Here is a 25091-nt window from a genome sequence, read left to right as displayed (position 1 = left end):
GCAATACTGAATGCACGCAAGCTTTTGATAACATCCGCAATGCTTTGACTAATGCTCCACTGTTACATCATCCAAGACTCGATCAAGAGTTTTATATTGCTGCGGATGCTTCTGAAACAAGATTGGATGCCACTCTTTTCTAGATGGACAATCCAGAAGATACCAGTACCATCAAAATAATTGGGTTTGCCAGCAGAACACTCTCTAGCTGTGAACGTGCATATTGTACTACTGAATTGGAAGTACTGGCCGTGGTCTGGTCCCTTAGAAAGTATCGCTATTTTGTATATGGAAAGAAGATCATTGTATTCTGCGACCACAAAGCTTTATCTTTTATTTTAATGGGAATGATGTTCCATTCACGTTTAACCCGGTGGGCCTTGCTATTGCAAGAATATGATATTACGCTCAAATACATCAGAGGGAAAGACAACATCATAGCCGATGCTCTTTCAAGACTACCGAAAAGAAAGAATGACGACGAGTGTGAAGAACGGACTATTGACTTTAAAGTCATGAATTTATCAAGGCAATACTGTGAGAGGCAGATTTCACAGCTATGTCGAGGTCTCCCACAACTGCAAGAAGATGATAAGTTGTGGAAAGCCATTAGACGTGCTGTTGAAAGCAAAACGCTAAGTCACTCTCAAGAACAGCTATCATCCAAATTTGGGACGTCCAGCTACAAATATTCTTGTTGTTGTTGTTGTTGTTGTTGTGGTCTTCAGTCCTGAGACTGGTTTGATGCAGCTCTCTGTGCTACTCTATCCTGTGCAAGCTTCTTCATCTACCAGTATCTATTGCAGCCTACATCCTTCTGAATCTGCTTAGTGTGTTCATTTCTTGGTCTCCCTCTACGATTTTTACCCTCCGCACTGCCCTCCAATACTACATTGGTGATTCCTTGATGCCTCAGAACATGTCCTACCAACCGATCCCTTCTTCTGGTCAAGTTGTGCCACAAACTTCTCTTCTCCCCAATCCTATTCAATACTTCCTCATTAGTTATATGATCTACCCATCTAATCTTCAGCATTCTTCTGTAGCACCACATTTCGAGAGCTTCTATTCTCTTCTTGTCCAAACTATTTATCGTCCATGTTTCACATCCATACATGGCTACACTCCATAAAAATACTTTCAGAAATGACTTCCTGACACTTAAATCTATACTCGATGTTAACAAATTTCTCTTCTTCAGAAACGCTTTTCTTGCCATTGCCAGTCTACATTTTATGTCCTCTCTACTTCGACCATCATCAGTTATTTTGCTCCCCAAATAGCAAAACTCCTTCACTACTTTAAGTGTCTCATTTCCTAATCTAATTCCCTCAGCATCACCCGACTTAATTCGACTACATTCCATTATCCTCGTTTTGCTTTTCTTGATGTTCATCTTATATAATCCTTTCAAGACGCTATCCATTCCATTCAACTGCTCTTCCAAGTCCTTTGCTGTCACTGACAGAATTACAATGTCGTCGGCGAACCTCAAAGTTTTTATTTCTTCTCCATGGATTTTAATACCTACTCCGAATTTTTCTTTCGTTTCCTTTACTGCTTGCTCAATATACAGATTGAATAGCATCGGGGAGAGGCTACAACCCTGTCTCACTCCCTTCCCAACAACTGCTTCCCTTTCATGTCCCTCGATTCTTATAACTGCCATCTGGTTTCTGTACAAATTGTAAATGGCCTTTCGCTCCCTGTATTTTACCCCTGCCACCTTTAGAATTTGAAAGAGAGTATTCCAGTCAACATTGTCAAAAGCTTTCTCTAAGTCTACAAATGCTAGAGACGTAGGTTTGCCTTTCCTTAATCTTTCTTCTAAGATAAGTCGTAAGGTCAGTATTGCCTCACGTGTTACAGTATTTCTACGGAATCCAAAATGATCTTCCCCGAGATCGGCTTCTTCTAGTTTTTCCATTCGTCTGTAAAGAATTCGTGTTAGTATTTTGCAGCTGTGGCTTATTAAACTGATTGTTCGGTAATTTTCACATCTGTCAACACACGCTTTCTTTGGGATGGGAATTATTATATTCTTCTTGAAGTCGAGGGTATTTCGCCTGTTTCATACATCTTGCTCACCAAATGGTATAGTATTTTCAGGACTGGCTCTCCCAAGGCCGTCAGTAGTTCCAATGGAATGTTGTCTACTCCTGGGGACTTGTTTCGACTCAGGTCTTTCAGTGCTCTGTCAAACTCTTCATGCAGTATCGTATCTCCCATTTCATCTTCATCTACATCCTCTTCCATTTCCATAATGTTGTCCTCAAGTACATCGCCCTTGTATAGACCCTCTATATACTCCTTCCACCTTTCTGCTTTCCCTTCTTTCCTTAGAACTGGGTTTCCATCTGAGCTCTTGATGTTCATACAAGTGGTTCTCTTACCTCCAAAGGTCTCTCTAATTTTCCTGTAGGCAGTATCAATCTTACCCCTAGTGAGATAAGCCTCTACATCCTTACATTGCAAAATATGTCTGAAGGCAAAACCCATAAACTATTGTCAGAAGATAGAATTACATCCCATCATGCCACAACAACCTTTAATGTTGGTGTCATGTGATGTCTGTGGGCCATGTCCCATGACATGTGGACGGTTCAAATATGTTTTGTCTATTTATGATCTCTTTTCAAAATATGTGAAATTATATCCACGTTTGACCCATGTTACGCAAATTTATCAACAACTATATAACTGAGCTTGGCAAACCTATAATGATTTTGACAGACAACGCTGCTTATTATACAAGCAAAGTATGGAGAGACACTATGAAAGATCAAGGAATCCAGCACATTTACATCTCAAGATTTTACCCTTGTGGAAATCCGGTTGGGAGAATCTTCCGAAAGTTGAACTGATTTTTACGGACGTACATACCCAAACAACATTATAAATGGATCGATTGGATTTATGAATTTGAGAAAGTGTATAATGACTTACCACACTTATCGACAGGTTATTCACCTAATCAAATAGTATTTGGTGAAAGTATTGTGCCAGAATGGATAAAGAAATTACCTGCGATAGAACAAAAGATTATCAAGAAAAAAAAAAGGTGAAGAAGGTCTACAAAAACCTCAAGCATCAAGCACAATTGAGAAAAACCCGGTTTGATAAAAACGTGAAGAAAGTAGTCACATATGATGTAGGGGAAGAAATTTTATTGAGAAATCACCCAAAAGCATCAGCCAGGAAAAGACTGAATAAGAAATGGCAATATTTATATACAGGTCCATACAAAATAATGAAAATACCTCATGAAGGGAGCTACCTTCTGGCAGATTGTGATACTGATGTAATTAAGGGCTTGTTCCCTCACAAAGACCTGAAGAAGTATTATCAATAATTAGCGAAATATAAATTCAAGAAACACTGAATGATACCAAGACTACACTCAGAGTGGACTAAATAAAAGCACCAGTGGATAAATACATACTTATATTAACTTACAAAGAAAATTAAAGAAGGTACCGAAGATTTCTATGAGATACCTTCTTGGTATCAACAACAGAGGCGACGCTGAAAACGATTTATCCTCTCACCGAACAACGAGGATGGATGATTTAAAAGTGGAATTAAGAGGAACAGAAAAGGACCAAATCCTCTCTGGTTAAACATGACCGAGGACGCCAATCGTCTAACCCGGCTGTGATCTCTGCCTTGCACAGTCAGTTGAAGAACTGAGGACTTCATCCAAGAAAAAAAAAATGTGGTGTGAATATGAAGTGATTAGTGCGAAGTGTTTCTAAGACAACCTATAAACAAATGTGGAATTTAGTTAAGGGCATTTTGTCTAGGCCCATTAACTCAACTTAAATATTGTACAATGTATGTACTGACTTGTTGAGTGAATCTGAGAGTGAGTGGATTCGCCGAAACAAATACCCTCTCCTGTCACAGTACACAAAAAATAAGCCTGTTGTGTCTGGAAACCTCTTCAAGACATCACAGTCTGGGGGGCTGTGTAACATTTCGAGTCCTGTCTATATATTTATATATAATATTGCACGAATAAAGGCTGGGCGAGTGTAAAGCTATCGTTAAAAACGCACGCCGCGCGATTTGTTACGATTTTATCGGTCATAATAGTAATAACATGCTTTTGAATACAATTAAAATACAACGGCGATACCTGTTTAATGTTATTGGAAATAATTGTAGTAAATTAATGAGTAACGTAGCCGATCCTATAAGAAGAGGCAAAATTGGGCATATTATTTTGGTGAAAAATGGTAACATTACTGTTTACTTTACTTTTGTGAGAATCTGCTTTTTTCTTTACTCTACCAATATTTTGGTTAAATATGGTAACATCATTATTTATGTTCCTGTTGTGAGAATTTTGTGTGTTTTGGACCTCTTTAGCACCTGCCTGCCAGAACCGTGTCCGTCAAGCCCCCCAGTGGCGCCCCTGTCTCCTCTGCTCCAAAAAAGGCTCCGCCTCGTCCCCCTTCCCCCACCCCTGATTCCATGGATGTCTCCCCGCCCGTCCCTGCCCCCTCCTCCTCCTCCTCTACCCCCTCCTCCTACCGCTACCTCCTCTCCCGTCCGGATCCCTCCCTTCTTGAAGCCCAGAACCTCACCCTCTTCCTTCGCCAGAATTGTCCTGGTGCCCCCATCTCCCTCCTCACTCCTCGCCATGATACGGTACTCATCTCCTCCCCCAGCCCTACCCTCCACACGGACCTCCTTTCCCGCATCCCTATCACCCGCTTTGGCCCTCATGCCTCTCTCACCCCTGCTCCCTCGCCACCTCCCTCCTGCCAACCGCAACATCCGCGTCGCCCGCCGACCCTCACCGCCGTGATCACTCGGCTCATTCCAGTGATCACGGAGGAGGAGGTGTTGGCGGAGCTTCAGGCCCATCCCCATCTGGAGGTGCGTGCGGTTCGCCGGATCCGTAACGCTGCCGGCCCCACCCGCCTTATGCGCGTTTTTTCTGAGCACGCCCCCTTCATAGACCGTCTTCTGAAGGAGGGTGCCCTCCCTTTTAACCAGCGTTATAAAGTTGACCCTCCCGTTCCCCTCCTCAATCCCTCCGCTGCCAAAGGTGCTTGCGATATAATGCGCACCCAACATCTGAGTGCCGCGAGGCCCCCACCTGCCCGCACTGTAGGCAAGCCTACTTTTTACGGCAGTGCCCCAATCTCCAGTCCCCCCCTCCTGTAATACCTGTAACCTCCCTCATCCCACCTACTAGCAGAAGTGTAAGGCCCTACCCCCTCCTACCACTCCCGAACTCACCGTTCCTGTCCGCCCTCTGGACGCCCTCACCCCTCCCAGCAACTCCCTTCGCCCACCCCCTACCGCTGAGGACATCATCCGATTCCTCACCATTGTCCTGCAGAATGTCCATCCTTTTCAGGGCCCACACACCCTCCAACAGATCTCCCTCGCCGCCCGATCCGTTTTCCACCTCAAAATGTACGCCACCTACTCCAACAACCAGGCCCATTTCACCTTCTCCCGTCTTGACACCCTCGTTTAAATCCCTGTCATGGCGCGACAGCAACGTATCCTTTTCAACAACATCCGCTCCCTTTCCGCCAACAAGAACCTCTTCCTCCACACCCTTGCCACCCACCGCGTGGACGCCTTCCTCCTCAATGAAACCTTCCTCCAACCCCACCACACCGTCCACACTTCACCCTACCTCCTCCTCCGCTCCGATCATCCCCTCCCAATTGCGCGTGGCGGAGTTGCCATTGGGCACCATCGCCAGATCCCCGTTTGGCTCCAACCTCTCCTTCCCGACCCCACCGAACACCTGATCCTGAGTCTCTTCTTCCCTGGCCTTACCGTTACCTGCGCCACCATCTATGTCAACCCCAACGCCCCTATTCCCTTCGACTTCCTCTCCCACGTCGACCGTACCTTCTCCTCCTATGTGATCGCCGCCGACCTCAACATCCATAGTCGTTCCACTGCCCAGTTACGGCGGTGGCATCGGTTCCTCTCCTCCCTTCACAGCGACCTCATTCCCATCCCCCAGCACACCCGTCCCGAATCCGACTCCACTCCCGATGTTATCCTCTCCTCCCCCAACCTCCTTGGCCGCATAACGGTGGATGTCCTGGAGCCTATTGGTAGCGACCATCTCCCTGTCCTCCTCACCATTTCAGACGGTCGCCGCCCCCGCCCCGACCCCCGTCATGACCCTCCCCCCAAGTACGTCCATGACTATTCCCGTGCCAACTGGAATGCCTACCGGGATCCCTCTCCGCCCAGGTCGATAGCCACCCCTTCACCTACCACCACCCTGACGATGTCACCCATGGTGCCTCCTTTCTCCAGCAGACCTTGTCTGAGGCCGTGGAGGCCCACGTCCCTACTGTCGCTGTCCACTCTCACCGTCCTACCTTACCCCCACAGGCCATCCTCCTCCTCTGTGAATCCCGTCGTCTCTACCGTGCCTTCCTCCGCACGCGTGACCCGGACACACTACGACGCCACCGGCAACTCCAGCGACACATTCGTAATTTGCTCGCGGCTAAGAAACGCCGGGACTGGCGACAGACATGCACCCGTTTAAATGCTACCCTACCAATCAACTCGTCCAAGTTCTGGTCGGCCTTCCGTAACCTTACTGGAACTAAACCCTCCCCCTTATATCCTCTTCTCCATGATGATCACCCTTTCCCTGACTCCCTTAGTAAGGCCAATCACTCTGCCTCCTACCTCTCCGATGTATTTTCCATCCCCGATGACCCCCAGTTCGATTACTCCATCTTCCCGGATATCCGCGATCGAACTGACGCCTCTGCCCCTCCCCTCGCTCCAGTACTTGGGCAACATTGCACACACGGAACTCAATGCCCCTATCACTACACAGGATCTCATTGATACACTCCGCACAAAACGCAACACCGCTCCTGGTCACGATCGTGCCACCTACCGTCACCTTCGTGAAGCTCCTGTCTCTTTCCTCTCCACCCTGGCCAGGCTCTACAATGTAGTCCTGTCCACCGGTTACTACCCCGACCTGTGGAAAACCTCCCGTATCCTCATGTTCCTTAAACCTGGCAAACCGCCGTCCGCCGTCTCCTCCTACCGTCCCATCAGCCTTACCTCGGTCTTCAGCAAGGTCCTGGAATCTATCCTCACCAGTCGCATCCACCAGCATCTCCGCCAGCACCGCCTCCTTCCCGTCACCCAGTGTGGCTTTCGGCCGTCCTTTTCTTCCGATGACCTTCTCCTTCACCTAACTCATCTCCTTTCCGAACAGCTTAATTCCCGTCGCTCCGCAATCTTCCTCTCCCTGGACCTCGAACGTGCCTATGACCGCGTATGGCATTCCGGTCTCCTCTTCAAACTCCAAACCTTCGCCCTTCCCATTAACTATGTCCGTCTGATCGGTTCCTTTCTCTCCCGCCGTCCTTCCTATGTCACCGTCCATAACACAGATTCCTACACCTTTTTCCCCTCTGCCGGTGTGCCCCAAGGCTCTGTCCTCTCCCCCCTTCTGTACCTTTTGTACACGGCGGACATGCCGCCGCCGTCAGCCCCCGTCCACCTTCTCCAGTTTGCCGATGACACCGCCTTCCTTGCCCTTGCCCCCACCCTACAGCGCTCCCAACACCTTCTCCAATCCCATCTTGACCGGTTCACCGCTTGGTGCAACCAGTGGTTGCTCAAGGTCAATCCCTCCAAAACCCAGGCGATCATTGTAGGCAAAACCACCCCTTCGTTCCGCCTCCTTTATTTATACATCACCATCTATGGGCGTCCTATCGCCCTCACTCCCACCCTTAAGTACCTTGGTGTCACCCTCGACCATCGCCTCTCCTGGACTCCCCACCTCCGGACAATCCAAGCCAAGGCACGCTCCCGACTCAGTCTCCTCAAGCTCCTCTCCGGCCATACGTGGGGTCTGGACCCCTCCACCATCCTCCACACCTATAAATCCCTCATCCGCCCTATCCTTTCTTATGCCCATCCGGCTTGGCTCTCCGCCCCCCCCCTCCCTTTTATAAATCCCTCCAAATCCTTGAACGCCATGCTCTCTGCCTTGCCTATCGCATTCGTCTCCCCTCCCCCGCGTGGATCCTGTATTATCTCATCCCCTTCCCCCAGCTTCTCCTTTTCCTTGAAAGGATACGGATCCTGTACACCTCCCGTAAACTCGACCCTCCTCACCCGCTCGTCTCCCCGATCCTCACCCACCCCCGCCCGCTGCCGCACCTGTATTCGCATGTCCCACCCGGTCTCCATCTCTCAACCCTCCTTACCCTCTCCCAAGGTGGCTTCCACCAGCTCCCCCTCCCTGATGGTGTCCTCCTCCCCAGCATCTACCCCTCCTATCAACTTTGATCCTCCCCCCCCACCTCCTGTGTCCTTTCCTTTAGGCACCCTCCCTCCCCCTTTTCCCTTCCCTTCTTTTCTTTTCCCCCCTCCCTCCTACCCTCTCCCCCGGGCTTCCCCTCCCCCTTCCTCCCTCCCCTCTCTCCTTTGCCCATGGCATCTCTGCTCTCCCCTCTCCCATTTCCCCTTCCTCCTCCTCCACCTCCTCTCTTGGCAGGTCCCCGGACTCGTACACGCTGAGTGGACATTCGCGGGCCGGAGATCATCGCCATCAGTGTCTCGTGAGTGCCGTCGTGTTTCGTGTTCAGTGTTCCAGTCATACTCCATCGTTCACCTGTGCCATCGCCATCTTCAGTGTTAGTGCGTCGTGACAACAGTTTGTAGTGAATTTTCGTCAAGTGTGAACGGCTCCGTGTTTGTCTTTATGTGTATACTGTTTTATTACCCACCGTTATGTCACATTTGTGTATTCTTTCTGTTCTATCTTTATCTCCTCTACGGCTGAAGAGCAGCGTACCATGCTGTTGACAGCCTGCCTGTTTGTACGGGTTTGAAAATAACAATAAAGAAAAAAAAAAAAACGTTTAGTTGCCATTCATTCGAGGGTTGGATTCCCTCTCTTCTTCATCGAAGAGTTTCACTGCCTGGGCTACTCTCAGGGTGCGCCTTCGACGTGGAAGATTCCTGCCGTGTCGTCTGCTTGCCGTCCATACTGCCTGCTGGTGCCGTCGCCGCCTTCCGGTCGCCGCCGCCGCCGCCGCCGCCTCCGCCTGCCGGGGCTCGCCGCCCCCGCCTGGTCGCCGCCTGCCGGTGCTCGCCGCCGCCGACGCCGCCGCCGCCGCCGCCTGCTGATCGCCGTTGACGCCGCCGCCGCCGTCGCCGCCTGCCGGGGCTCGCCGCCGCCGCCGCCGCCGCCGCCGCCGCCGCCATCCGGTGCCGCCTGGTCGCCGCCGTCGCCGCCGTCCTGACCCTGGTCTACGGCCGTCTTCGTCTTCATCCGTGTTCGTCTTTGTCTGTCCCCAGTTTCTGTCCTCTCCTCTTCGTTCTGTTCGGTCTTGTTTCTCTCTCCCGTCATGTCCGCCCCCACCACCACTGTCACTACTACCACCACCGCCATTGTCTATACCTCCCCTTCCGCCGCCTCCACCACTATAACTTGGTGTGCCCAGTCCCACCCCTCTCCTTCCATTCCACCTCTCCTCACTCTCCCTTCACCCTCTATCTTTGTCGCCCCCTCTCCCGCTTCTTCCTCCCGCTCCTCTCGTTCTGATCCCTTCCCCATACTCCCCCAGCCTGTCACTGCAGCTCCGGCTCGGGTGGTGGCCCGTCGGGCCACTGCCCACGCCCAGCTCTCCCCGTCACCTTCGCCATCACCGCCGCCACTGCCACCGTCATCGTCATCGTCGCCTTCGCCTTCGCCTTCACCGTCACCGTCACCATCTCCGGCGCCGACTCCGGCCCCGGGACCTGCCCCTCCCCGCCACATTCCCGTTGTTCCCATCCCCCACACCTCCTCCACTGCCGTCAAGCGCCCCGGTGGCACTCCTGCTTCCTCTGCTTCCAAAAAGGCTGCGCCTCGTCCTCCTTCCCCCACCCATGATGCCATGGAAGTCTCCCCGCCTGTCCCTGCCCCCTCATCCTCCTCCTCTCCCCCTTCCTCCTACCGCTACCTCCTCTCCCGTCCTGATCCCTCTCTCCTTGAAGCCCGGAACCTCACCCTCTTCCTTCGCCAGCATTGTCCTGGTGCCCCCATCTCCCTCCTCACTCCTCGCCGAGATTCGGTCCTCATCTCCTCCCCCAGCCCAACCCTCCACACCTACCTCCTTTCCCGCATCCCTGTCACCCGCTTTGGCCCTCATGCCTCTCTCACCCCTGCTCCTTCACCACCTCCCTCCCGCCAACCCCAACCTCCGCGTCGCCCGCCGACTCTCACCGCCGTGATCACTCGGCTTAGTCCAGTGATCACGGAGGAGGAGGTGTTGGCGGAGCTCCAGGCGCATCCCCATTTGGAGGTGCGTGCGGTTCGCCGCATACATAATGCTGCCGGCCCCACCCGCCTTATGCGGGTTTTTTCTGAGCACGCCCCCTCCATTGACCGTCTCCTGAAGGAGGGTGCCCTCCTCTTCCACCAGCGGTACAAGGTCGACCCCTCCCGCTCCCCTCCTCAATCCCTGCGCTGCCAGAGGTGTCTGCGCTATAACGCGCACCCCACAGCTGAGTGCCGCGAGGCCCCCACCTGCCCGCATTGTCGGCAAGCGCACTTCCTCAGGCAGTGCCCCAACCTCCAATCCCCTCCTTCCTGCGATACCTGCAATCTCCCCCATCCCACCTACTCCCAAAAGTGTAAGGCCCGACCCCCTCCAACCACTCCTGAACTCACCGTCCCTGTCCGTCCCCTGGACGCCCCCACCCCTCCTGGCAATTCCCTTCGTCCCCCCCCCACCGCTGAGGACATCATCAGGTTCCTTACCATCGTCCTCCAGAATGTTCATCCCTTTCAGCGCCCACACACCCTCCAACAGATCTCCCTCGCCGCCCGTTCCATATTCCAACTCAAGATGTACGCCACCTACTCCAACAACCAGGCCCATTTCACCTTCTCCCGCCTCGACACCCTCGTCTAAATCCCTATCATGGCGCGATAGCAACGTATCCTTTTCAACAACATCCGCTCCCTCCCCGCCAACAGGACCCTCTTCCTGCACACCCTTGCCACCCACCGCGTGGATGCCTTCCTCCTTAATGAAACCTTCCTCCAACCCCACCACACCATTCACACTTCGCCCTAACTCCTCCACCGCTCCGATAATCCCCTCCCGATTGCGCGTGGCGGAGTTGCCATTGGTCACCACCGCCAGATCCCCGTTCGGCTCCAACCTCTCCTCCCCGATCCCACCGAACACCTGATCCTTAGTCTCTTATTCCCCGGCCTTACCGTTACCTGCGCCACCATCTATGTCCGCCCCAACGCTCCTATTCCCTTCGACTTCCTCTCCCACGTCGATCGTACCTTTTCCTCCTACGTGATCGCCGCCGACCACAACATCCATAGTCGTTCCGCTGCCCAGTTACGGCGATGGCATCAGTTCCTCTCCACCCTTCAAGGTGACCTCGTCCTCATCCCCCGGCATACCCGTCCTGAATCCAACTCCACTCCTGATGTTATCCTCTCCTCCCCCAACCTCCTTGGCCGCATAACGGTGGATGTCCTGGAGCCTATTGGTAGCGACCATCTCCCTGTCCTCCTCACTGTTTCAGACGGTCGTCGCCCTCGCCCCGACCCTCGTACTGACCCTCCCCCTAAGTATGTCCACGACTATTCCCGAGCCGACTGGAATGCCTACCGGGATACCCTTTCCACCCAGGTCGATAGCCACCCTCTCACCTACCACCACCCTGACGATGTCACCCATGCCGCCTCCTTTCTCCAGCAGACCTTGTCTGAGGCCGTGGAGGCCGACGTTCCTACTGTCGCCATCCACCCCCACCGTCCTACCTTACCCCCACAGGCCGTTCTCCTCCTCTGTGAATCCCGTCGTCTCTACCGTGCCTTCCTCCGCATGCATGACCCGGACACACTACAACGCCACCGGCAACTCCAGCGACACGTTCGTAATTTGCTCGCGGCTAAGAAACGCCGGGACTGGCGACAGACATGCACCCGTTTAAATGCTACCCTACCAATCAACTCGTCCAAGTTCTGGTCGGCCTTCCGTCGCCTTACCGGAACTAAACCCTCCCCCTATTATCCTCTTCTCCATGATGTCCACCCTTTCCCTGACTCCCTTAGTAAGGCCAATCACTTTGCCTCCTACCTCTCCGATGTATTTTCCGTCCCCGATGATCCCCAGTTCGATTACTCCCTCTTCCCAGATATCCGCGATCGAACTGACACCTCTTCCCCTCCCCTCGCTCATGGCTTCCAGTACTTGGACAACATTACACACACGGAACTCAATGCCCCTATCACTACACAGGATCTCATTGATACACTCTGCACAAAACGCAACACCGCTCCTGGTCACGATCGTGCCACCTACCGTCACCTTCGTGAAGCTCCTGTCTCTTTCCTCTCCACCCTGGCCAGGCTCTACAATGTAGTCCTGTCCACCGGTTACTACCCCGACCTGTGGAAAACCTCCCGTATCCTCATGTTCCTTAAACCTGGCAAACCGCCGTCCGCCGTCTCCTCCTACCGTCCCATCAGCCTTACCTCGGTCTTCAGCAAGGTCCTAGAATCTATCCTCACCCGCCGCATCCACCAGCATCTCCGCCAGCACCGCCTCCTTCCCGTCACCCAGTGTGGCTTTCGGCCATCCTTCTCTTCCGACGATCTTCTCCTTCACCTCACTCATCTCCTTTCCGAACAGCTTAATTCCCGTCGCTCCGCCATCTTCCTCTCACTTGACCTCGAACGCGCTTATGACCGCGTCTGGCATTCCGGTCTCCTCTTCAAGCTCCAAACCTTTGCCCTTCCCATTAACTACGTCCGTCTGATCGGTTCCTTTCTCTCCCGCCGTCCTTCCTATGTCACCATCCATAACACCGATTCCTACACCTTTTTCCCCTCCGCCGGTGTGCCCCAAGGCTCCGTCCTCTCCCCCCTTCTGTACCTTTTGTACACGGCGGACATGCCGCCGCCGTCGCCCCCCGTCCACCTCCTCCAGTTTGCCGATGTCACCGCCTTCCTCGCCCTTGCCCCCACCCTGCAACGCTCCCAACGCCTTCTCCAATCCCATCTTGACCGGTTCACCGCTTGGTGCAACCAGTGGTTGCTCAAGGTCAATCCCTCCAAAACCCAGGCGATCATTGTAGGCAACACCACCCCTTCCTTCCGCCTCCTTGATTTCTATCTCACCATCTATGGCCGTCCTATCGCCCTCACTCCCACCCTTAAGTACCTTGACGTCACCCTCGACCGTCGCCTCTCCTGGACTCCCCATCTCCAGACAATCCAAGCCAAGGCACGTTCCCGACTCCGTCTCCTCAAGCACCTTTCCGGCCGCACGTGGGGTCTGGACCCCTCCACAATCCTCCACACCTATAAATCCCTCATCCGCCCTATCCTTTGTTACGCCCATCCAGCCTGGATCTCCGCCCCCCCCTACCCTCTATAAATCCCTCCAAATCCTTGAACGCCATGCTCTCTGCCTTGCCTATCGCATCCGTCTCCCCTCCCCCACGCGGATCCTGTATGGTCTCATCCCCTTCCCCCACCTCCTCCTTTTCCTTGAAAGGATACGTATCCTGTACACCTCACGTAAACTTGATCCTCCTCACCTGCTCATTTCCCCGATCCTCTCCCACCCCCGCCCGCTGCCGCGCCTGTATTCTCACGTCCCACCCGGTCTCCATCTCTCCACCCTCCATACCCTCTCCCAAGGTGGCTTCCGCCAGCTCCCTCTCCCTGATGATGTCCTCGTCCCCTCCATCTACCCCTCCTATCAACTTTGACCCTGCCCCGCCCCCCACTTCCCGTGTCCTTTCCTTTCGGCACCCTCCCTCCCTTCTCTTCTCTTCCCTTCTTTTTCCATCTCCCTGTCCCCTCCCTTCCCCCTCTTCCCCCGGGCTTCCTCTCCCCCTTCCTCCCTCCCCCCTATCTCCCCTGCCCGTGGCATCTCTGCTCTCCCCTCTCGCTCTCCCACTCCCCTTCCTCCTCCTCCTCTCTTGGCAGGTCCCCGGACTCGCACACGTATAGTGAACATTCGCGCGCCGGAGATCGTCGCCTTTTGTGTCTCGTGTGTGTGACGTCGTATAGTGTTTTTGGTGTCCGCCGTCCCACTCCTACATTCACTTGTGCCGTCGGACTCATCAGTGTTTTGTGCGCCGTGCCAACGTGTTTTCAGTGTTGTTATCGTCACATGTGAACGACTCCGTGTTTTTTATGTCTCTGTGACCTCTCTCTTTTGCCCGTCACTTTGTTCATTGTCATTCACCATGTTTTATACTCTTGTAAAACGCTATGGCTGAAGAGCGGCGTAGTGTGCCGCTGCCAGCCTACCTGAGTTGTACAGGTTTTAAAATAACAATAAAGTAAAAAAAAAAAAACGTCTAGTTGCCCCTTCCCTTCCCTCCTCTTTCCTATCCCCCCTCCCTCCTCCCCTCTCCACCGGGCTTCCCCTCCCCCTTCCTCCCCCCCCTCTCTCCTTTGCCCATGGCATCTCTGCTCCCCCCTCTCCCATTCCCCTTCCCATTCCTCCTCCTCCTCCTCCTCCTCCACCTCCTCTCTTGGCAGGTCCCCGGACTCGTACACGCTCAGTGCACATTCGCGCGCCGGAGATCATTGCCGTCAGTGTTTCGTGTGGGTGCCTTCGTTTGTGTGTAGTGTTGTTCGCCGTCACGCCCCCACCGTTCACGTGCCGTCGCCATCATCCATGTTCTGTGCATCGTGTCGCCCAGTGTTAGTGATGTTTCTCGTCCAGCGTGAACGGCTACATGTTTTTTCGATTTTTAGTGTCTACATTTTTTTTTTGCCCACCGTCATTACTGTCTACTCTGTGCCACCTTTCTGTACTACTTGTTGTAACACTCAAGGCTGAAGAGCGGCGTATTGTGCTGCTGCCAGCCCGCCTTTGTATAAGGCGTTAAAATCACAATAAAGAAAAAAAAAAACGTCTAGTTGCTATAGCGGCACTCACGGTCTTAGCGTATAATTTTTGGAGGGCTCGGATACATTAATTCGTGCCTAAGAATTGGTCAATACGAATAGTTTCGCCATCTGAGTCATTGCGGGTGAAGTACACAGCGTGGAGAGATGTACTCATAGTTTTCCGTATTTTCAACTACAGCCAGGAACTTTCTAGGTCGATCTATCGACCACGGCTTGGCTACACATACATATCCTTCTTGCAACGCATCTCCATCACTCAAAAATTATTCCCGCGTTTCGTCTCATCCAGTGCAACTATCGAATTATGACTCAAAATTCCGCGGAAATGCCAAGAATATCAGCTTTCGTACCAACTGGGTCCGTACTAGTCCTCCCTCGCTCCTGTACTGAAATGACAATTTTGTCTTTCGCCTACGGCGCCAGTCTGTTCGTTGAGCTCAGCTTTGGAAATCCAGCCAGGCAGAAGACTGTGATTCTAACTCGGCCAGCTGCACGTAGTGTAGAGGAGTGACGCGAGAGAGCAGCAGCCACCTGCTATGGAGAAAAGCCGGACCCGAGTAGTAGGGATTGTCGCCGACAGATGGCAGGCGAGAGCTGCAGAGAATAAATCTCTGTGTAGGTAGAGTAAATCCAAATTTCGGCCCACTGCGAGCTGATAATGCATTGACTTCCGCTGTACATTTACCGTGTCTAATAAAGAAGTACACTCAACCGTCTAATGCACTGCTAAAACTGATCAGTGGCTTCATACGGAACATGCAACATATTTTGCAACAAAGAATTCTTTTTTTCTTAATTGTTATTTTAAACACCTTGTACAAAGGTGGGTTGTCAGCAGCATAGTACGCTGCTCTTCAGGCGTGAGTGATACTATATATGACATAAAGGAGGTACAGATAATACAATAAAAATGGCGGACAAAAACTGTAGACACGGAAAACAATATACTCGAAGCCATTCACACTAGACAAGAAAAAACACTAAAACCTGTTGACACGGCGCACGAAACACAGACGACTGCGACGGCACAGGTGAACGGTGGTGGCGTGACGGCGAAAGAACATTAAACGCAAACACAAAGGCACACAAACGAGATGATCTACGGCGCGCGAATGTCCACTGAGCGTGTACGAGTCCGGGGACCTGCCAAGAGAGGAGATGGGGGTGGGAGAGGGGGAGGGGAGAGCAGAGATGCGAAGGGCAGCGGAGATGGGGGGGAGGAAGTAAGGGAGGAAGGGGGAGGGGAAGCCCGAGCGAAGAGGGGTGGAGGATCTGTATCCGTTAGAGGAAAAGGAGGAGGTAGGGGAATGGAATTAGGTCGTACAGGATCCGTGTGGGGGAGGGGAGACGGATGCGATAGGCAAGGCGGAGAGCATGGTGTTCAAGGATCTGAAGGGATTTGTAACAGGTAGGGGGGTGGAGATCCAGGCCGGGTGGGCGTAACAGAGGATAGGGCGATTTATAGGTGTGAAGGATGGTGGAGGGGTCCAGACCCCACGTATGGCCGGAAAGGAGCTTGAGGAGACGGAGTCGGGAGCGTGCCTTGGCATGGATTGCCCAGAGATGGGGGGTCCAGGAGAGGCGACGGTCGAGGGTGACGCCAAGGTACTTAAGGGTGGGGGTGAGGGCCATACGACCGCCATAGATGGTTAGATATAAACCGAGCAGGCGGAAGGAAGGGGTGGTTTTGCCTACAATGATCGCCTGGGATTTGGAGGGATTGGCCTTACGCAACCACTGGGTTGCTGAAACACTGCAATGTGGGGTCGAGGGCAAGGAAGGCGGTTTCATCGGCAAACTGGAGAAGGTGTAGGGGGGGGTGTTGGCGGCGGCATGTCCGCCATATACAAAAGGTACAGAAGGGGGGAGAGGACGGAGCCTTGGGGCACACCAGCAGAGGGAGAAAAGGTGTAGGAATATGTGTTATGGATGGTGACATAGGAAGGACAGTGGGAGAGAAAGGAGTTGATCAGACAGACATAGTTAATGGGAAGGGCGAAGGGTTGGAGCTTGAAGAGGAGACTGGAATGCCATACGCGGTCAAAGGCACGTTCGAGGTCCAGGGAGAGGAAGATTGTGGAGCGACGGGAATTAAGCTGTTCGGAAAGGAGACGAGTGAGGTGAAGGAGAAGGTCATCGGAAGAAAAGGACGGCCGAAAGCCACACTGGGTAATGGGAAGCAGGCGGTACTGGCGGAGATGCTGGTGGATGTGTCGGGTGAGGATAGATTCCAGGACCTTGCTGAAGACCGAGGTAAGGCTGATGGGACGGTAGGAGGAGATGGCGGACGGCGGTTTTCCAGGTTTAAGGAACATCAGGATACAGGAGGTTTTCCACAGGTCGGGGTAGTAACCGGTGGACAGGAGTAAGGAGTACATTGTAGAGCCTGGCCAGGGTGGAGAGGAAAGAGACAGGAGCTTCACGAAGGTGGAGGAAGGTGACACGACCGTGACCAGGAGTGGTGTTGCATTTTGTGCGGAGTGTAGCAATGAGATCCTGTGTAGTGATAGGGGCATTGAGTTCCGTGTGTGCAATGTTGTCCAAGTACTGGAAACCAGGTGCAAGGGGAGGGACACAGGTGTCACTTCGATCGCGGACACCTGGTAAGAGGTTGTAATCGAACTGGGAATCATCGGGAATGGAAAAAACTTCGGGGAGGTAGGAGGCAAAGTGATTGGCCTTACTAAGGGAGTCAGGGAAGGTGTGATCATCATGGAGAAGAGGATAGTAGGGGGAGGGTTTATTTCCGGTAAGGCGACGGAAGGCTGACCAGAACTCGGACGAGTTTATAGGAAGGGTAGCATTTAAACAGGTGGATGTCTGTCGCCAGTCCCGGCATTTCTTAGCCGCGAGCAAGTTCGGATGTGTCACTGGAGTTGCCGGTGGCTGCGTAGTGTGTCCGGGTCACGTGTGTGGCCGAAGGCATGGTAGAGATGGCGGGATTCACGGAGGAGGAGGACGGCCTGTGGGGGTAAGGTAGGACGGTGGGGCTGGATGGGGACAGTAGGGACGTGGGCCTCCATGGCCTCAGACAAGGTCTGCTGGAGAAAGGAGGCAGCATCGGTAACGTCGTCAGGGTGGTGGTAGGTGAAAGGGTGGTTTTCGACCTGGGTGGAGAGGGTATCCCGGCAGACATTACAGTCGGCACGGGAATAATCATTGACGAACTTCGGGGGAGGGTCATTACGAGGGTTGGGGTGGGGGCGACGAGCGTCTGAAAAGGTGAGGAGGACAGGGAGATGGTCACTACCAATGGGGTCCAGGACATCCACCGCTATGCGGCCAAGGAGGTTAGGGGAGGATTGGAGTTGGATTTGGGGCGGGTGTTTTGGGGAATGGAGATGACATCGCCTTGGAGGGAGGAGAGGAACTGATGCCACCGCCGTAACTGGGCGCTGGAACGACTATGGATGTTGAGGTCAGCGGCGATCACGTAGGAGGAGAAGGTACGGTCAATGTGGGAGAGGAAGTCGAAAGAAATAGGGGCGTTAGGGCGGACATAGATGGTGGCACAGGTGACGGTAAGGCCGGGGAAGAAGAGACTAAGGATCAGGTATTCGGTGGGGTCGGGAAGGAGAGGTTGGAGCCGAACGGGGATCTGACGGTGGTGACCAATGGCAACTCCGCCACGCGCAATCGGGAGGGGATTATCGGAGCATTGTAGGAGGTAGGGCGAAGTGTGGATGGTGTGGTGAGGTTGGAGGAAGGATTAATTTAGGGGGAAGGCATCCACGTGGTGGGTGGCAAGGGTGTGCAGGAAGAGGTTCTTGTTGGGAGGAAGGGAGCGGATGTTGTCGAACAGGAGACGGTGCTGTCACGCTATGACAAGGATTTAAACGAGGGTGTCATGACGGGAAAAGGTGAAATGGGCCTGGTTGTGGGAGTAGGTGGCATACATTTTTAGGTGGAAGACGGAACAGGCTGCAATGGATATCTGTTGGAGGGTGTGGGGGTGCTGGAAAGGGTGAACATTTTGGAGGACGATGGTAAGGAATCTGATGATGTCCTCAGAGGTAGGGGGGGGAGTGAAGGGAATTGCCAGGAGGGGTGAGGGCGTCCAGAGGGCATACAGGGACTGTGAGTTCAGGAGTGGCAGGAGGGGGTCGGGCCTTACATATTTGGGAGTACGTAGGATGAGGGAGGTTAGGGGTGTTACGGGAGGGAGGGGACTGAAGGTTAGGGCACTGCCGTAGGAAGTGTGCTTGCTTACAGTGCAGGCAGGTGGGGGCATGGCGGCAGTCAGATGTCGGTTGTGCATTATACCACAAGCACCTCTGGCAGCAGAGGGATCGAGGAGTGGAACAGGAGGGGCCAACTTTGTAATGTTGGATAAAGAGGAGGGCACCCTCCTTCAGGAGATGGTCTATGGAGGGGGCGTGATTGGAAAAAACCTGCATAAGGCAGGTGGGGCCAGCGGATTTGTGAATGCGCCGAAGTGCACCCACATCCACATGGGGATGCACCTCGAGCTCCGCGAACATCTCCTCCTCTGTGATCGTCGGACGGAGCCGAGTGATCACGGTGGTGAGGGTCGGCGGGAGGGAGGTGGGGAAAGGGCAGGGGTGAGGGAGGCATTAGGGCCAAAGCGGGTGACGGGGATGCGGGAAAGGATATCGGTGTGAAGGGTAGAGCTGGAGGAGGAGATAAGGACCGAGTCACGGTGAGGAGTGAGGAGGGAGATGGGGGCACCAAGAAAATGTTGGCGAATGAATAGGGTGAGGTTCCGGGCCTCAAGAAGGGAGGGATTAGGACGGGAGAGGAGATAGTGGTAGGAGGAGGGGGTAGAGGAGGAGGAGGAGGAGGAGGGGGCAGGGACAGGTGGGCAGACACGCATGGCATCATGGGCTCGGGACGGGGACGGGGCGGAGCCTTTTTAGGTGCAGAGGAGACAGGGGTGGCACTGGGGCGTTTGACGGCGGCAGAGCCGGTGTGGGGCCTGGAGCAACTGGAAGGTGGCGTGGAGTGGCAGGTCCCGGTGCTGGAGTCGGCGCCGGATATGGTAAGGGGGAAGGCGATGGTGATGATGATGACGTAGATGACGATGAGGGCGAAGGGGAGAGTGGAGCACGGGCCGTAGCCCACCGGGCGACCACCCTTGCGGGGGCCGCAGAAACGAAAGGAGCAGAGGGAGGGAGTGGAGGGGTGGGATCAGAGGGGTCACGGGAGGGAGGAGCCGGGGATGGCGGGACAAAAAGTGAGGGAGATGGGAGAGTGAGGAGTGGGGGGATGGACTGAGGGGGGAGTGATGCGGCACACCACGTGATAGTGGCGGCGGCGGCGGAGGGGGTTGTGTAGATGATGGCAGTGGTGGTGGCTGACTGGAACAAACCGTCGAACATTAATTCACGAATACAGACGGCACTCAGAACTGTTGAGCCTCGGGTGGAATGGTGGCATATTAAAGTAAATGTCGACAAGTGGGAAGCAGTTGTGTTTACGAGCGGACCAAAAGTACTGTGCTAACATCAACACAGTAGACAGATAACACTACATACACACCCAATGCGTTTCCAAGAGAAAGTCAGATATCACGGTGTCTGGCTGGACCGGAAACTTACACGGGGGGACCACATCGAATATGTTGCCAGCAGAGCACACGCGAGGCTCAAAAAACTCTACCCAATGCTCGACAGGGGAAAGCACACTGAATAGGAGGGTGTCGAGGTCCGTATATGTGACACATTAGACCTCTGTTGACGTACACAGCTCCCATCTGGGGATATGCAGCTCCTACACGACTGCGCCACCTGCAGATCATACAGAAGAAAGTGCTGCAAATCATTAAGTATTCAAAAAACATGCCTCATGACTATACAGGAAATCGAGACACTCGAACAATCCTTTCATTCTTACTCTGGGAAACTACGATCACAACCATAGGTGGGAGCATAAGCGGCCAAACACGCTACCAGCTAGGGCATGACCACCTACGGCAAGCTAACATACACCCACAAGCGACAAACGTCGGCAAGCCCCTGCGTCTCAGCGACGTTGACTGGAAATTACCAGCTGCCTTCAGAGCCGTCCGACAGCCCATGGCAGGCAAACCGACGAGCTCGCCCACTGACGCACAAACCAATCGCCAACATCACCCTACACTGTGCATCCGATGTATGCCCTATCGGACCCAAAACGATGACAAACCTAACTGTTGTAGGTTGCCGACGCTGATCGAGATATCAACACCGGCCCGCACGAGGCCGAAGGTATCGGCATGCACGATGCCCCCTTGTAACAGTACGGGTCAAGATAGATGTAATGGAACTTGAATAGCGTATTTGCCTCAATCGGTTGCGGTAGAGAGATCGATCTTTCAGTCCTGTCTCTATATTTACATAATATACTGCACGAATAGAGGATGGGCGAGTGTAAAGCTATCGTTAAAAACGCGATTTTTTACGATTTGGTCGGTCATAATAATAATAACATGCTTTTGAATACAATTAAAATATAACGGCGATACCTGTTTGGTGTTATTGGAAATAATATGTAGTAAATTAATGAGTAAGGTAGCCGATCCTATAAGAAGAGGTAAAATTGGGCATATTGAGCTGTTTTGCTCTATATCGACGAAGCCGATGATACGGCGTCATTTTTTTGGTTTACTCTTAGAAATAAACAAGTAAAGAAGTGCTAATTCTGCGTAGTGAAAAAATGTAGGGACGAGTTTAAAATAACTACGGTATACAATCAGAGTAACAAAAGGGTATTTAGTTACACGAAATCGCGGATAGTGAAGTGTGATCATTAAATTGAGTACACCTACAGGGTGGTCAATTCCGGGATAAATCTATTCGCATCCCAGGAGGGACGCCGGTATTGAGACCTTTTTTTTTTTTTTAAAAAATATATTGCGGAGAGCGGGCTCCAATTTATGAAAAGGACAAAAACGTCAACTTTTACGCGAACTCTTAATAATTGCAGATCGGAAAGAGAAGTGTGTAATTGTCTTACCCCCAACAAACATTCGTGGAGGCGGTGGCTTAACTAGAAGAGTCAATTACAAAATACTGTATCATTATCATGGACTGTTGTGTCGAGCAACCAAAACTGTTCCTCAAAGGGTTTCGATGGAACTCGGGAGTCAGGGTTCAGGCACTCGGATATAGTCCGCATCAGAGTGTGAACGAGTGGTGAATGCGAAATAAAACTGTGAACAAAGTTACGTTAAATAAAACAGAAGACACAAGACAGTTTGGTCGTATATGTTATTATTCCATAAACTGTAACATTTCTCATCGTTGTTCGAAGCCTTTATGGATGATCTTTATGACAATCTCGTTACAAGTTAAGTTTTGGAGACCTGGTCAAGAGCGGGTAGTTGGTAGATCCTAATTACTGCAGCTATTCTGGAATCAGGTGCTACCGTGACCGTTGTGTGTTGTCAGTGACTTAAGGTTACCATATCTCGTGCTCTAAGATCGGCGCGCCTTTCCACTTGGTGTAACGGTGCCTCACAGTAACAATGACAACGCCGACGACGAAGGAAGATACGGTAGACTACTCTACAATACATTACTTTTTCAAGAATTTTGGACAAGGCAGTCAAGACGAAAATACCCAATATCTCCTACTTTAAACGAACATGTCACGAACTGCAGTCAGCTGTAACCTGTGCAGATGTGATGACGGCCATACTTTTGCTGGCAGGGACTCGACCTGCCATCTGACTGCGGCAGTTGGTACTGCGGCCGGCAACTCCTGCCCTCTCCGGTACACTACGTGCAGCCAGCCAAGTGTCTTTTCCGCCATTACACCTCGTGCCGTCTTCTCCAGACCTGGTCCCGCAACGTACCAAATTCGGAAGATTAACTTATCATAAGACCAATTAAAGGATATTTATTGTTAGAACTGTTTCCCAAATCAATTACACATCAAAATGTGCTTCAGATTCAAATAGAGCAACTCTACAGTTATGCACAAGCAACAAACAAATAAAACTCATTGAACCTAAGGATGAGTTCTTTCATTTGTGGGATTTGAAGATAATGACTATCGACTGGATGGGCGGGACCGCCTCCGACTCCTCAAACTCCTCTCTGGCCGGACATGGGGGTTGCCCGCCTCTACCATCCTCCACACCTACAAGTCCTTAATCCGTCCCATCGTCTGTTATGCCAGTCCTGCCTGGATATCGCCCCCCCCCCCCTCCAAATTCTATAAGTCCCTCCAGATCCTTGAGCGTCACGCACTGCGCCTCGCCTTCTGTATACGCCTCCCGTCCCCCACGAGGATCCTCTATGACCTCATTCCTTTCCCCCATCTGCTCCTGTTCCTCGAACATATCCGCATCCTCTAAACCTCCCGCCACCTTGATCCCCCTCACCCCTGGTTGCTCCTCTCCTCTCCCATCCCCGCCCCCTGCCACGTCTTCACTGTTGTGTCCCCCCAACCCTCCATCTCTACACCCTTCATCTCCTTTCCCAATGTGGCTCCCATCAACTACCACTCCTGGATGATGTCCTCTCTCCCTCCATTTATCCCTCCTATCAACTCTGATTCTCACTCCCCCTCCTTTCCTCTGTCCTTTTCCCGGGCTCCCTCTCCCCCCCTTACATCCTCTTTCGTCCCCACCACCCTTCTCTCTGCCCCCTTCTTCTCTCCCCCGAGTCCTTTTGCATTTCCCTCCTCTGCCTCCTCTCATTCCCTCTCACGTCTGTCCTGCCCCTCCCCTCCTTTATTAGTCCTCTCCCTCCTTGGTTCCCCCCCTTTTCGTTTTTTTTCCCTTCCTCCCTCCTTGTTCTTCCCCCTCCTCCAGGTCCCCCCACCCCGCATATGCCTTTGGCTCGGGAGTGTCATCTTTGTGCCGCCCTTTTCGTGCAGTGTTTTACAGTGAGTGTTCCGTGTTGTGTGTTTTTTGGGAAGTGTTGCGAACGGCCATCATACTGTCGCTGGGTGTACCTAAAACCGTACGCCGCCAATAACTCGTTTTCGGCCAATCACGAACCGTAGACGGCGAGAAGAGACGGGGCTGAAAGGATCGCCACACTATCTGAGGCAGCGTCTTGGGCTGCCATCTGTTGGCAACACCGAACAACACTACAGTATTGAAGCGCTACATATTTTACATCGATTCGACAAGTTTAACACGAAAACATTGGAATTAACATACATTTTTGCAGGTATATCACTTGCTTGTTTGTAGTTTGCTAACAAAATAGCAATAAGCGCCCACGTATTTTTATTATCTGTGAACAATATACTTCATACCCACAAAGTTACTTGGTAAGGCGTGCCTTAGATAAGGTAACTTGCGCGTGTGCGTTTCACATTCGAGGGTTGGATTCCCTCTCTTCTTCATCGAAGAGTTTCACTGCCTGGGCTACTCTCAGGGTGCGCCTTCGACGTGGAAGATCCCTGCCGTGTCGTCTGCTTACCGCCACCGCCGCTTGGTCGCCGCCTTCCGGTCCTTGCAGCCGCCACAGCCGTCGCCGCCTGGTCGCCGCCTGCCGGTGCTCGCCGCCGCCGCCGCCGCCGCCGCCGCCGCCGCCTGCCGGGGCTCGCCGCCGCCGCCGCCGCCGCCGCCGTCCGGTGCCGCCGTCCTGACCCTGGTCTACGGCCGTCTTCGTCTTCATCCGTCTTCGTCTTTGTCTGTCCCCAGTTTCTGTCCTCTCCTCTTCGTTCTGTTCGTTCTTGTTTCTCTCTCCCGTCATGTCCACCCCCACCACCACTGTCACTACTACCACCACCGCCATTGTCTATACCTCCCCTTCTGCCGCCTCCACCACTATAACTTGGTGTGCCCAGTCCCACCCCCCTCCTTCCATTCCACCTCTCCTCACTCTCCCTTCACCCTCTATCTTTGTCGCCCCCTCTCTCGCTTCTTCCTCCCGCTCCTCTCGTTCTGATCCCTTCCCCCCACTCCCCCAGCCTGTCACTGCAGCTCCAGCTCGGGTGATGGCCCGTCGGGCCACTGCCCACGCCCAGCTCTCCCCGTCACCTTCGCCATCACCGCCGCCACTCCCACCGTCATCGTCATCGTCATCGTCGCCGTCGCCTTCACCGTCACCATCTCCGGCGCCGACTCCGGCCCCGGGACCTGCCCCTCCCCGCCACATTCCCGTTGTTCCCATCCCCCACACCTCCTCCACCGCCGTCAAGTGCCCCGGTGGCACCCCTGCTTCCTCTGCTTCCAAAAAGGCTGCGCCTCGTCCTCCTTCCCCCACCCATGATG

This window comes from Schistocerca americana, chromosome 11, assembly GCF_021461395.2.
Source record: "Schistocerca americana isolate TAMUIC-IGC-003095 chromosome 11, iqSchAmer2.1, whole genome shotgun sequence".
Taxonomy (NCBI): domain Eukaryota; kingdom Metazoa; phylum Arthropoda; class Insecta; order Orthoptera; family Acrididae; genus Schistocerca; species Schistocerca americana.
Note: the sequence above shows the minus strand (reverse complement) of the source record.